The sequence below is a fragment of the Nerophis lumbriciformis genome, linkage group LG37 (genome assembly GCF_033978685.3).
Source record: "Nerophis lumbriciformis linkage group LG37, RoL_Nlum_v2.1, whole genome shotgun sequence".
NCBI lineage: Eukaryota > Metazoa > Chordata > Actinopteri > Syngnathiformes > Syngnathidae > Nerophis > Nerophis lumbriciformis.
Window position 1 is genome coordinate 3079231 of NC_084584.2, and position 11532 is coordinate 3090762.

The window sequence follows — 11532 nt, forward strand, 5'->3', positions numbered from 1 at the left end:
TAGAAGTAAACATTTTCAAATAACATGCAAATGTACGCAAAAAAACAGTAATAACTAATATGGGTATGTCGATGACACGTTTACAATACGTCATTAGTCTGGCCAGACATTACCATATTTTCCGCACTATTAGCCGCACCTAAAAACCACAAATTTACTCAAAAGCTGACAGTGCGGCTTTTAACCCGGTGCACTTTATATATGGATTAATATTAAGATTCATTTTCATAAAGTTTCGATCTCGCAACTTCGGTAAACAGCCGCCATCTTTTTTCCCGGTAGAACAAGAAGCGCTTCTTCTTCTACGCAAGCAACCGCCAAGGTAAGCACCCGCCCCCATAGAACAGGAGGCGCTTCTTCTTCTACTGTAAGCAACCACCCGCCCGCGTAGAAGAAGAAAAAGCGCGCGGATATACCGTACGTTTCATTTCCTTTGTGTGTTTACATCTGTAAAGACCACAAAATGGCTCCTACTAAGCGTCAGGGATCCGGTTCATGAAAAGACGCAATCTCTCCATCCGCACACGGATTACTATTTCACAGCAACTGATATTCCTGTGAACCGCACTGTGGATACAACGGGAGCACGTACGGTGAATATTCGCACCACAGGGAATGAGAAGTCATCCTTCACTGTGGTTCTAGCTTGCCATGCTAATGGCCAGAAACTTCCACCCATGGTGATATTCAAAAGGAAGACCTTGCCAAAAGAGACCTTTCCAGCCGGCGTCATCATAAAAGCTAACTCGAAGGGATGGATGAAGAAAAGATGAGCGAGTGGTTAAGGTAAGTTTAAGTTTACGCGAAGAGGCCGGGTGGCTTTTTTCACGCAGCTCTGTCCATGTTGATATACGTATGTTTGTGATTGCACATTTGCGTACATTTTGGGAGTGAACAGAGTTGTTAGAACGCTGGTTTTTAATATATTATTAAAGTTTGACTGACCTATCTGACTGTTTTTTTGACATTCCTTTAGCGCAGTTAGATGCGGCTTACAACACGGGGCGGCTTATAGGTGGACAAAGTTTTGAAATATGCCGTTCATTGAAGGCGCGGCTTTTAACCCAGGGCGCCTTATGGTGCGGAAAATACGGTATTAATAACAGGTAGTAGCGACAATAATCCAGCCCTGACTGGAGGACAAAGCAGATCTAAGTAGCAGCTGGCTGATTGACACCAGGTGTGGCCCGGTGCCACACCTGGCCACACCTGAAAAAACACTCACGGATACAAGCAGGAAATAAAGACAAAATAAGAGTGCCAACAGGAAATAAAGACAGAAACAGAGGAAAAACTAAAACTGTCAAGGACAAGCCTGACAGGAGGAGGACTTGGACAACAACAGACCAAAACGAAATGACACAAAACACTTATATACCAGTTTGGATGATCATTTCAAAACAAATTATTTTTACAACAGATACAAATGAATAAACTCATGTACTGAAACTGTAGTTGTGGGAGGGGTCGCAGCTTACTGCAGGGTTCGTTCCCCCGGGATGCAGACGAACCACTCCGGACAGGAAGTGCAGGTAGGAACATGATTTATTCTTTGAAAATCAAAGAAGTACCAAGAACAGAAAACAAGCCGAAGGAACAACGTGCCGATCGCACTGGAAGCTTAGGCTACCACTTAGCATAGACTAGGAGAAGCAATACCCACGTAGCAGGTTGCGTGTAGCAAACAATGAAGCGAGGCCGACTGACCGGCAAAGGCAGGCTTAAATAATGCCTCTGATTAGTGCCCGGGCAACAGGTGCGCGTCCCGAACACTAACCAGAGGCAGGTGAATGTAATCGGTCGACATGGCAACAGAAACAAACGAAACTCAAGGTGCTGAAAACACGTGACTCAAACATAAACAAACTATGATCCGGGCAGCGGATCGTTACAGTACCCCCCCCCCCTTAAAGGACAGATTCCAGATGTCCCTTGACACAAAATAAAACTAGAACCCAAAAAACAAGAAATAGTTCAAGAGTCGAGGGAGGGCGGAGGGAGGATTTGGTGGTGGGTCGCCAGGCCACGTGTCCCCGAATCCACCGGGGAAGAGTCAGGTGGCGGCGGCGAGTGGAACGCCGCTGCCACAGGCGAGGCGGGCGACCACGGAAAGGCCACATTCGTGGCTGCCGAGAAGGTGGGCGTGAGTGGCGCCAGAAGTTCAGCAGCCGGAGAGTTCTAAGTCTATGTCTCGGGTGTCGCTGCTGTTTGCGCCACTGGCGTCCATACACAACCCTCAGAGAGCGCCGCTTGCGCAGCCAGACCACTCGAGGTCGCTGAGACGACGATGAGGGCGAGGAAGGTGGCGGCGTCCTGGAAAAGCCCACCGGAGACGAGGAGAGAGCAGACGTCGCCGTGGAAGCGGGAGGAGTCGTCGTCGTCGCCGTGGAAGCGGGAGGAGTCGTCGTCGCCGTGGAAGCGGGAGGAGTCGTCGTCGCCGTGGAAGCGGGAGGAGTCGACGTCGTCGCGGCAGCTGGTGCAAGTACTGGTGCTAGTCTTGGAGCCGCGACTCGTGCTAGCTGAAAACACGTGACTCAAACATAAACAAACTATGATCCGGGCTGCGGATCGTAACAGTCCTACCTGCACTTTGGCTCCGGAGTTCCATCTGCATCCCGGGAAAACGATCCGCGCATTAACATGCGACTCCGACTTTACACATCGATGCTTTCGAGAAATTGTCAAAGCAATTGGTTCAAGTGATTCAATGCCTCAGGAGGTTTCATCCAACCATCCCTAGGAGGTTTGCCCAAGACTTTTGTTTGTAATCAAACATAGAACATTGGCAGAGCCTTCTGTACTATAAGAGCAATTTTGGATTGCCATCGCGATCAATCACAACTCAATGAGAAGTCGAGTCTGCGCGGTCCACAAGATGACGTTTCACTTTAATGTTTTAAACCTGTTGATTATCTAGGGCACTGACCCAGGTACTTCGCCTTTTCCCACACACAGTCCTAACTCACGGTTTCAACTTTTGGTTCTTCTTAAATGTGTATTTACATTTTACTTTTTGCAACCTTTGTAAATTGTACTACCTTTACCTGAGTGAAGCAGGTAGCTTGGTATTGGTGGCATGGCTCAGTGTGTAGCGTGGCTGTACAGAAATACAAAGGGATCCCTGTTCAAATCCAGCTTCAGCCGCTGTGTCCTTGGGTATAGCACTTGGACAAACTTTTTTGATCCACAATTGTTTCACACAGTAGCTCAGTTACAAAGGATGGAAAGGGTAAGGATGGAAAAGATAATGCAGGTATAAAGTAGACTATATAACGTCACCCACCTTCTCCCGGTGCCACCCACACTGATATAACTGTGACTCATCACCACTAAGCTTCAATGTATGGGTCTCTCAAAGTGAAGCGCGTGGGGACAATTTTGAAATAGCATTAGGGCAAGAAAAAACTCAACCCAATGGGAACAAGGAGAAACATTGGAAGGGACCGCAGATGTGGGGATCCCCCCTGGGTGACCGGTGCAATGGATGCCGAGTGGTCACGGTTATTAATGTGAGAGTCCAGTCCATAGTGGGGCCAGCAGGGGATCCTCTTGCATGTAGACACGTCGGGGCGCAGAGACGTCACCGACTGATGCATAAGGAGTGGTTCATGTGAGGGTCCAGTCCATTGGGAGGCCAACAGGGGATCCTTTTGAGTGGAGACAAGTCAGCAGCGCAGAGACGTCATCAACTGATGCAAAGAGGAGTGGTCAATCCCGTGTCCCGACTTTGTAACCGCAGGAGAGGGGGGCAGAGCAAAAAAAGAGAGACAGCAGATCAACTAGTCTAAAAAGATGGGCCCCTTATCGGTCACAACCACCCGATCTTGCTGAAAGTTTGGTGATGGGTCAGGGCATTGGGAAGGACGTGACTGCACTGTGCAATGTGTGAACCCAGAGGTGCCAGGGCCCGTTCATCGCTGTTTGCTAATTTAATTGCGATTATTTTTGTTATTATCACACATCAGTGGTGGGCCAGCAAGGTCTTCTCGGCTGGCCTAACATAACCAGAACTCATGATCATAACTAAAGATAAAGGTTTTTTTTTATTTACTGTCCCTAAATATCTAAAAGTATTCATATTCTCTTCATGTCATATTATGCTCCTTCCAGTGCTGTGGTTTTTGGTTTTAGTTTATATCCAATCAGAATTCAGCTAGCTTATGTTGCCATGCTGTACCTAATAAAGTTAAAGTACCAATGATCGTCACGCACACACTAGGTGTGGTGAAATTTGTCCTCTGCATTTGACTCATCCCCTTGTTCACCCCCTGGGAGGTGCGGGGAGCAGTGGGCAGCAGCGGTGGCCGCGCCCGGGAATCATTTTTGGTGATTTAACCCCCAATTCCAACCCTTGATGCTGAGTCCCAAGCTGGGAGGTAACGGCTCCCATTTTTATAGTCTTTGGTATGACTCGGCCGGGGTTTGAACTCACAACCTACCGATCTCAGGGCGGACACTCTAACCACAAGGCCACTGAGTAGGGGCCTTCAGATTCAACAATATCTGTGCACTGTAAGTGATTGTGCACATACGGTTGATAGATAATTGCACCAGCCAATCCGATCACCAGTTGTTGTCAATAAGGCCTTCTAGCTGGCCTCATGTTGACCGTGATATTTACACGTCCTGTGATTGTATACTCAGTGGTTTGAGCCGCGGCGGTGCTATGCAGATCAGCAGAGCCACACCCGGATAGCGGATACATTTGAGAACACATACAGCTGATAAGACAGTTGCGATAGCCAATCAGATCACAAGTTGTTGACAGTAACCTATCTAGGTAGCCTGATGTTAACGAGACTGTAATTGGATACTCACTTGTCATTCCAAAGTGAGTATCCATTCACAAGTTGCAGTTTACTAAAAGCAGGAAGTGTTGCTCCGTAGCCATGCCGGGCTAGCAGAGAACTCGCCGATACACACTTTTTTAACCCACAAAGAAGAAGAACAAAATGTTGATTAGCTGGCAGATATATATTTGCAGGGCCATTTTGAAGAAGGATATTTAAAGAGAAACTACATCTTGTGAAACGATGTCGGCCAACCCCAGCCACTTCCACTTGAATCACCCGACTACAAGCGGTACCACTGGCTTGAATGGGTTCTACAAATTGTGAGTTCAAATATTTGATTTCTTAATTTTTTCACGTGTATTGTGTTTTTTTTTGCAATTTTAATTTTGACAGTACCACATAAGATATGTTTTAATTGCTGATGCGGGTTTATTGATTTTTAAATGCGCCAGAAAATAACCCGTTTTATACACTTCAACGCCCAGTAGTGCGTAAATGTGTTTCTGTATAGTGTTTCTCCGGCAATGGTCATGTGGCGACATCAATTATGGCATTTTGAGAGGTAATCATTGAAGTCGTAGGTAATCATTGAAGGCCTAGGTGGGACTTACTATTGTTACTATCATACTAAAGCATACTTGCCAACCTTGAGACCTCCGATTTCGGGAGGTGCGGGGTGGGGGCGTGGTCGGGGGCGGGGCGGGGCATGGTTAAGAGGGGAGGAGTATATTGACAGCTAGAATTCACCAAGTCAAGTATTTCATACATATATATTAGAGATGCGCGGTTTGCGGGCACAACCGCGGAGTCCGCGGATTATCCGCGGATCGAGCGGATGAAATTAAAAAAAATTAGATTTTATCCGCGGGTCGGGTCGGGCGGTTGAAATGAAAAAAAATTAGATTTTAAATAGATTCAGGCGGGTGGCAGTTAAACCAATTCGGAAATATATATACATAGTTAAATGTTGTTACCCACATACGAAAAACGAGCAGGCACCTGCTGCATATGCCACAACAGAAGAAGAAAAAAAAAAGAGATGGACACTTTTACGGAGCGGAGAAGGGACGCCTCGCCGGGGTCCGGGACCGAGGCCCCTTCCCCCGAGAGGGCCCCACCGGGAGCCGTAGCTGAGGCGATCCGCGAGAAGGGCCTGGCGCACGTCCAGGGTCACCACCGCGCCCACCGCACCGACACCCCGCATCGTCCGCCTTCGCCGCGGCTGGCGTCACGCGCAGCAGGTAAGCAGCTTACCTGCCCGCCACCCCCGTGGCCGGGGGCGCGTAACAGGGGTCACTCCGCGCGCAGTGCGCTCACGAAAGGGGTGGGGCTCACCCTGGTTGATATAGACAGCAGGACGGTGGCCATGGAAGTTGGAACCCGCTAAGGAGTGTGTAACAACCCACCTGCCGAATCAACTAGCCCTGAAAATGGATGGCGCTGGAGCGTCGGGCCCATACCCGGCCGTCGCCGGCAGCGAGACGCGCTTGGAGGTGCGCTCAGCGCGGCTCCCATATGATTGCGCACTGGTGTGCGTCTGGGTCGTGACAGCGTGGCACGCGAATGTCTGTGCTGCATTGGATCAGTCTCCTTTCTTTAACAGGCAAAAGCTTTATAACCTCACTAATGCCTTGCATCGTCTATATTAGATATATAACAACGGGCGGGTGCGGGCGGGTGCGGTTCTGATCAAATGTTACATCGGGTGGATGGCGGATGGTTGACGACTTTCTGATGCGGTTGCGGATGAAATAATTGCCTATCCGCGCATCTCTAATATATATATATATATGTATATATATATATATATATATATATATATATATAAATATATATATATATACATATATGTATATATATATATATATGTATATATATATATATGTATATACATATGTATATATATATGTATGTACATATATATATATATATATATATATATATATATATATATATATATATATATATATATATATATAGATATCTACATCCTGAAAATATGCAAACAAACTGTGTTTAGATAATTGATACCTCAAACTTGCATAAATAAATATTAAGGAATATAACATAACTTGGCTTCTGAGAGTTTCAAAATGTAATGAATAAAATGCTAAAGTTGTTGATAAACAAGCAATTATTTTAATAATTAAATATGGTCATTTTAAATGAATTATTATGATAATTTAAAATCAATTATTTCAAATATGTTTATTTTAATGTATAATTCTATGGCTGGATGTAATAAGGAGTCACGAAAAAATACAAATAAAAATACAATTAATTTTGATGTTTTTAGCAAAATATAGTAAAAATGTATTTAGTTTTTTTTGTTGGTTTTTTTTAATTAATAAATATATTTATTTTTAGGTTAAATAAACATAATACTACAATTTATCTCTAGTCTGGATGATTGTCACCCGGCTGAAAATCGGGAGATTTTCGGGAGAATATTTGTCCCGGGAGGTTTTCGGGAGAGGCGCTGAATTTCGGGAGTCTCCCGGAAAATTCGGGAGGGTTGGCAAGTATGTACTAAAGTTAAAATATGAACAAACCATACATCCACATATGTATGAACCTGTTGAAGGACTTACCAAATAACTGTTGAGCAGCAAATTCATAATATTATATATGACAATAGATGATCAATTATTCACTTTCATGATAGGGGCTTTTACAAAACATTATGTACCTGGAGGTACATATTTTACTTTATTGTAATGAAAGGTGATTTTTATTTTATGAAACCTAAATAAACGATCGATTTTCAAAATGATTTTTTTTATTGATGGAATCTTAAAACATATTTTATTTTATTGTAATGAAAAGCAATTTTTTAATGTTTATTTTTTTAAATTAAACCTAAATAAACGATCGATTTTTAAAAATATATATATATATATATATGTCTTAATAAGGTTATCCAAAAAATAGTGCTCGATACCGTAGTAGAGCGCAATATATGTATGTGTGGGAAAAAAATCACAAGACTATTTCATCTCTACAGGCCTGTTTCATGAGGGGGGGTTCCCTCAATCATCAGGAGATTTTAATGGGAGCATTCACATACCATGGTTTATATAGGGCACAGAGTGGGTGGGTACAGGCTGGCGTAGGGGCGTGGTGATTGGCTCATGTGTTACCTAGGAGGTGTTTCCGTCTGTGGCGACATGCTGTTACAATTTCGCTGCGCTTGTTGAGGGATGACAGGTCTGGACGGTCAATAATAAACAGTTTCTCTTTCAAGCATAGGTTGCATCTTTTATTACCACTATTGTAAGGTGTGCTGGATGCAAGAATTTGCCATGTTATTGAATATTCAACATTATTGTCTTTGAGGTCCCAAATGTGTTTGCTGAGTTTTGTGGTATTTCGCAGGTTTTTGTTCCTGAAAGAAGCCTTGTGATTGTTCCATCTGGTTTTGAATTCTCCCTCGGTTAATCCTACATATGTGTCGGATGTGTTAATGTCCTTGCGTATTACCTTAGATTGGTAGACAACTGATGTTTGTAAGCACCCCCGTTGAGAGGGCAATCAGGTTTCTTTCGACAGTTACAAAGTCAAAAAATGAGGCACTCCTAACTTGGATGAGCCGAACCACAGTCTTATATTCCTTCTTTCTCTGTCTGGATGAGAAAAAAAACGTAACTCGTTGGAAGCGCCACAAAGGCGCAGAGGCCGTTTGCACATAACAAAAAGGTGTCTGCCAGTCGATCATTACGACTTATTTATTTTTTCACAGCACGTCCCCTCTATGATAAAGCATCATCGACACGGGCGATCCCCGCTTCTGCCGTCCTAGTCAGTGCCGTTGTGTCCTCGGGCAAGACACTTTACCCGCCTGCTCCCAGTGCCGCCCGCACCGGTTTACAAACACGGGCGGGGGACAAAACTGCCGACTCACAGTCTTCAGGATGTAGAAACACAAAGAAACACCCGTGGAAAGACTGGCCTGCCCGCCACGCTGACGGTGGGAGATCGGTCCCAAAAAGGACGTTTTGCACAGAAGTGCCGATCAGTTTGCAGCATCAATGACATCCTGGGACGTGAAGACGAGGAGGATTTTTGCTTTTCCAAGAAAAGTGAGAGAAGCCAATGAAGAAAATATGAAAGTGAACTGGGTGTTGTTTGGTGGCTGCAAAGAACAAAACATGAAAGTCATGTTGACGTACAAACTAATGGTTGGAAATGTTACTTGACCTGATGTGCAATGATTAGTTGGCACACTTACTCCCATTAAAACTAATTAGCTGTCACAGAACGAAGAGTACTTAGCTAAATGAGTCCCTGCCTTAAATGTTTTTAATCACCTGAGTGTTTGCATCGTCAAAACACTGGACTGGACTAGGGTGGAAGGTCCGAATCTTAAACAGCAACAAAAGTGAATTTTGTACAAAAGTTTTATTTACCGTATTTTCCGCACCATAAGGCGCACCTAAAAACCACAAATTTTCTCAAAAGCTGACAGTGCGCCTTATAACCCGGTGCGCTTTATATATGGATTAATATTAAGATTCATTTTCATAAAGTTTCGGTCTCGTAACTACGGTAAACAGCCGCCATCTTTTTTCCCCGGTAGAACAGGAAGCGCTTCTTCTTCTACGCAAGCAACCGCCAAGGTAAGCACCCGCCCCCATAGAACAGGAAGCGCTTCTTCTTCTACTGTAAGCAACCACCCGCCCGCGTAGAAGAAGAAAAAGCGCGCGGATATTACCGTACGTTTCATTTCCTTTGTGTGTTTACATCTGTAAAGACCACAAAATGGCTCCTACTAAGCGACAGGGATCCGGTTCATGAAAAGACGCAATCTCTCCATCCGCACACGGATTACTATTTCACAGCAACTGCCTAAAGACTTTCAAGAAAAGCTGGCTACTTTCCGTGCATATTGTAAAAACAAGATAGCTGAAAAAAAGATCCGGCCAGAGAACATTATCAACATGGACGAGGTTCCACTGACTTTTGATATTCCTGTGAACCGCACTGTGGATACAACGGGAGCACGTACGGTGAATATTCGCACCACAGGGAATGAGAAGTCATCCTTCACTGTGGTTCTAGCTTGCCATGCTAATGTCCAGAAACTTCCACCCATGGTGATATTCAAAAGGAAGACCTTGCCTAAAGAGACCTTTCCAGCCGACGTCATCATAAAAGCTAACTCGAAGGGATGGATGAAGAAAAGATGAGCGAGTGGTTAAGGTAAGTTTAAGTTTACGCGAAGAGGCCGGGTGGCTTTTTTCACGCAGCTCAGTCCATGTTGATATACGACTCCATGCGCGCCCACATCACGCTGGTTTTAATATATTATTAAAGTTTGACTGACCTATTTGACTGTTTTTTTGACATTCCTTTAGCGCAGTTAGATGCGGCTTACAACACGGGGCGGCTTATAGGTGGACAAAGTTTTGAAATATGCCGTTCATTGAAGGCGCGGCTTATAACCCAGGGCGCCTTATGGTGCGGAAAATACGGTACCCATAATCAAATGGTACAAGGTTGGATTGAGTTGTCATGCAAACAGACAACGTCCTCCGGAGACGTTGGATGAATGGAGAATCATGCGAATCATACATAGACTTGGTCTACTTGGCCATTTGTGTGTTTCCCTCGTGTGTCAAGGTCCCGTTGTTTTGGACCTGTTTATTCTGCAACCTCCTTGAATCCTTTAGCCATAACAAACAATCAAAACATTTTGTAGAATGGTCAGGCCGACCATATATTCAACTCTAACCCACACAGGCCCGGCCCTAACCAATCTGGCGCCCTAGGCAAGATTTTAGGTGGCGCCCCCCCACATCGGCAGTGAAGTGTATATACTCACAAGAACCCGAATACCGTATTTTCCGCACCATAAGGCGCCCTGGGTTAAAAGCCGCGCCTTCAATGAACGGCATATTTCAAAACTTTGTCCACCTATAAGCCGCCCCGTGTTGTAAGCCGCATCTAACTGCGCTAAAGGAATGTCAAAAAAACAGTCAGATAGGTCAGTCAAACTTTAATAATATATTAAAACCAGCGTGATGTGGGCGCGCATGGAGTCGTATATCAACATGGACAGAGCTGCGTGAAAAAAGCCACCCGGCCTCTTCGCGTAAACTTAAACTTACCTTAACCACTCGCTCATCTTTTCTTCATCCATCCATCCCTTCGAGTTAGCTTTTATGATGACGCCGGCTGGAAAGGTCTCTTTTGGCAAGGTCTTCCTTTTGAATATCACCATGGGTGGAAGTTTCTGGCCATTAGCATGGCAAGCTAGAACCACAGTGAAGGATGACTTCTCATTCCCTGTGGTGCGAGATATTCACCGTACGTGCTCCCGTTGTATCCACAGTGCGGTTCACAGGAATATCAGTTGCTGTGAAATAGTAATCCGTGTGCGGATGGAGAGATTGCGTCTTTTCATGAACCGGATACCTGTCGCTTAGTAGGAGCCATTTTGTGGTCTTTACAGATGTAAACACACAAAGGAAATGAAACGTACGGTAATATCCGCGCGCTTTTTCTTCTTCTACGCGGGCGGGTGGTTGCTTACAGTAGAAGAAGAAGCGCTTCCTGTTCTATGGGGGCGGGTGCTTACCTTGGCGGTTGCTTGCGTAGAAGAAGAAGCGCTTCCTGTTCTACCGGGAAAAAAGATGGCGGCTGTTTACCGAAGTTGCGAGACCGAAACTTTATGAAAATGAATCTTAATATTTATCCATATATAAAGCGCACCGGGTTATAAGCCGCACTGTCAGCTTTT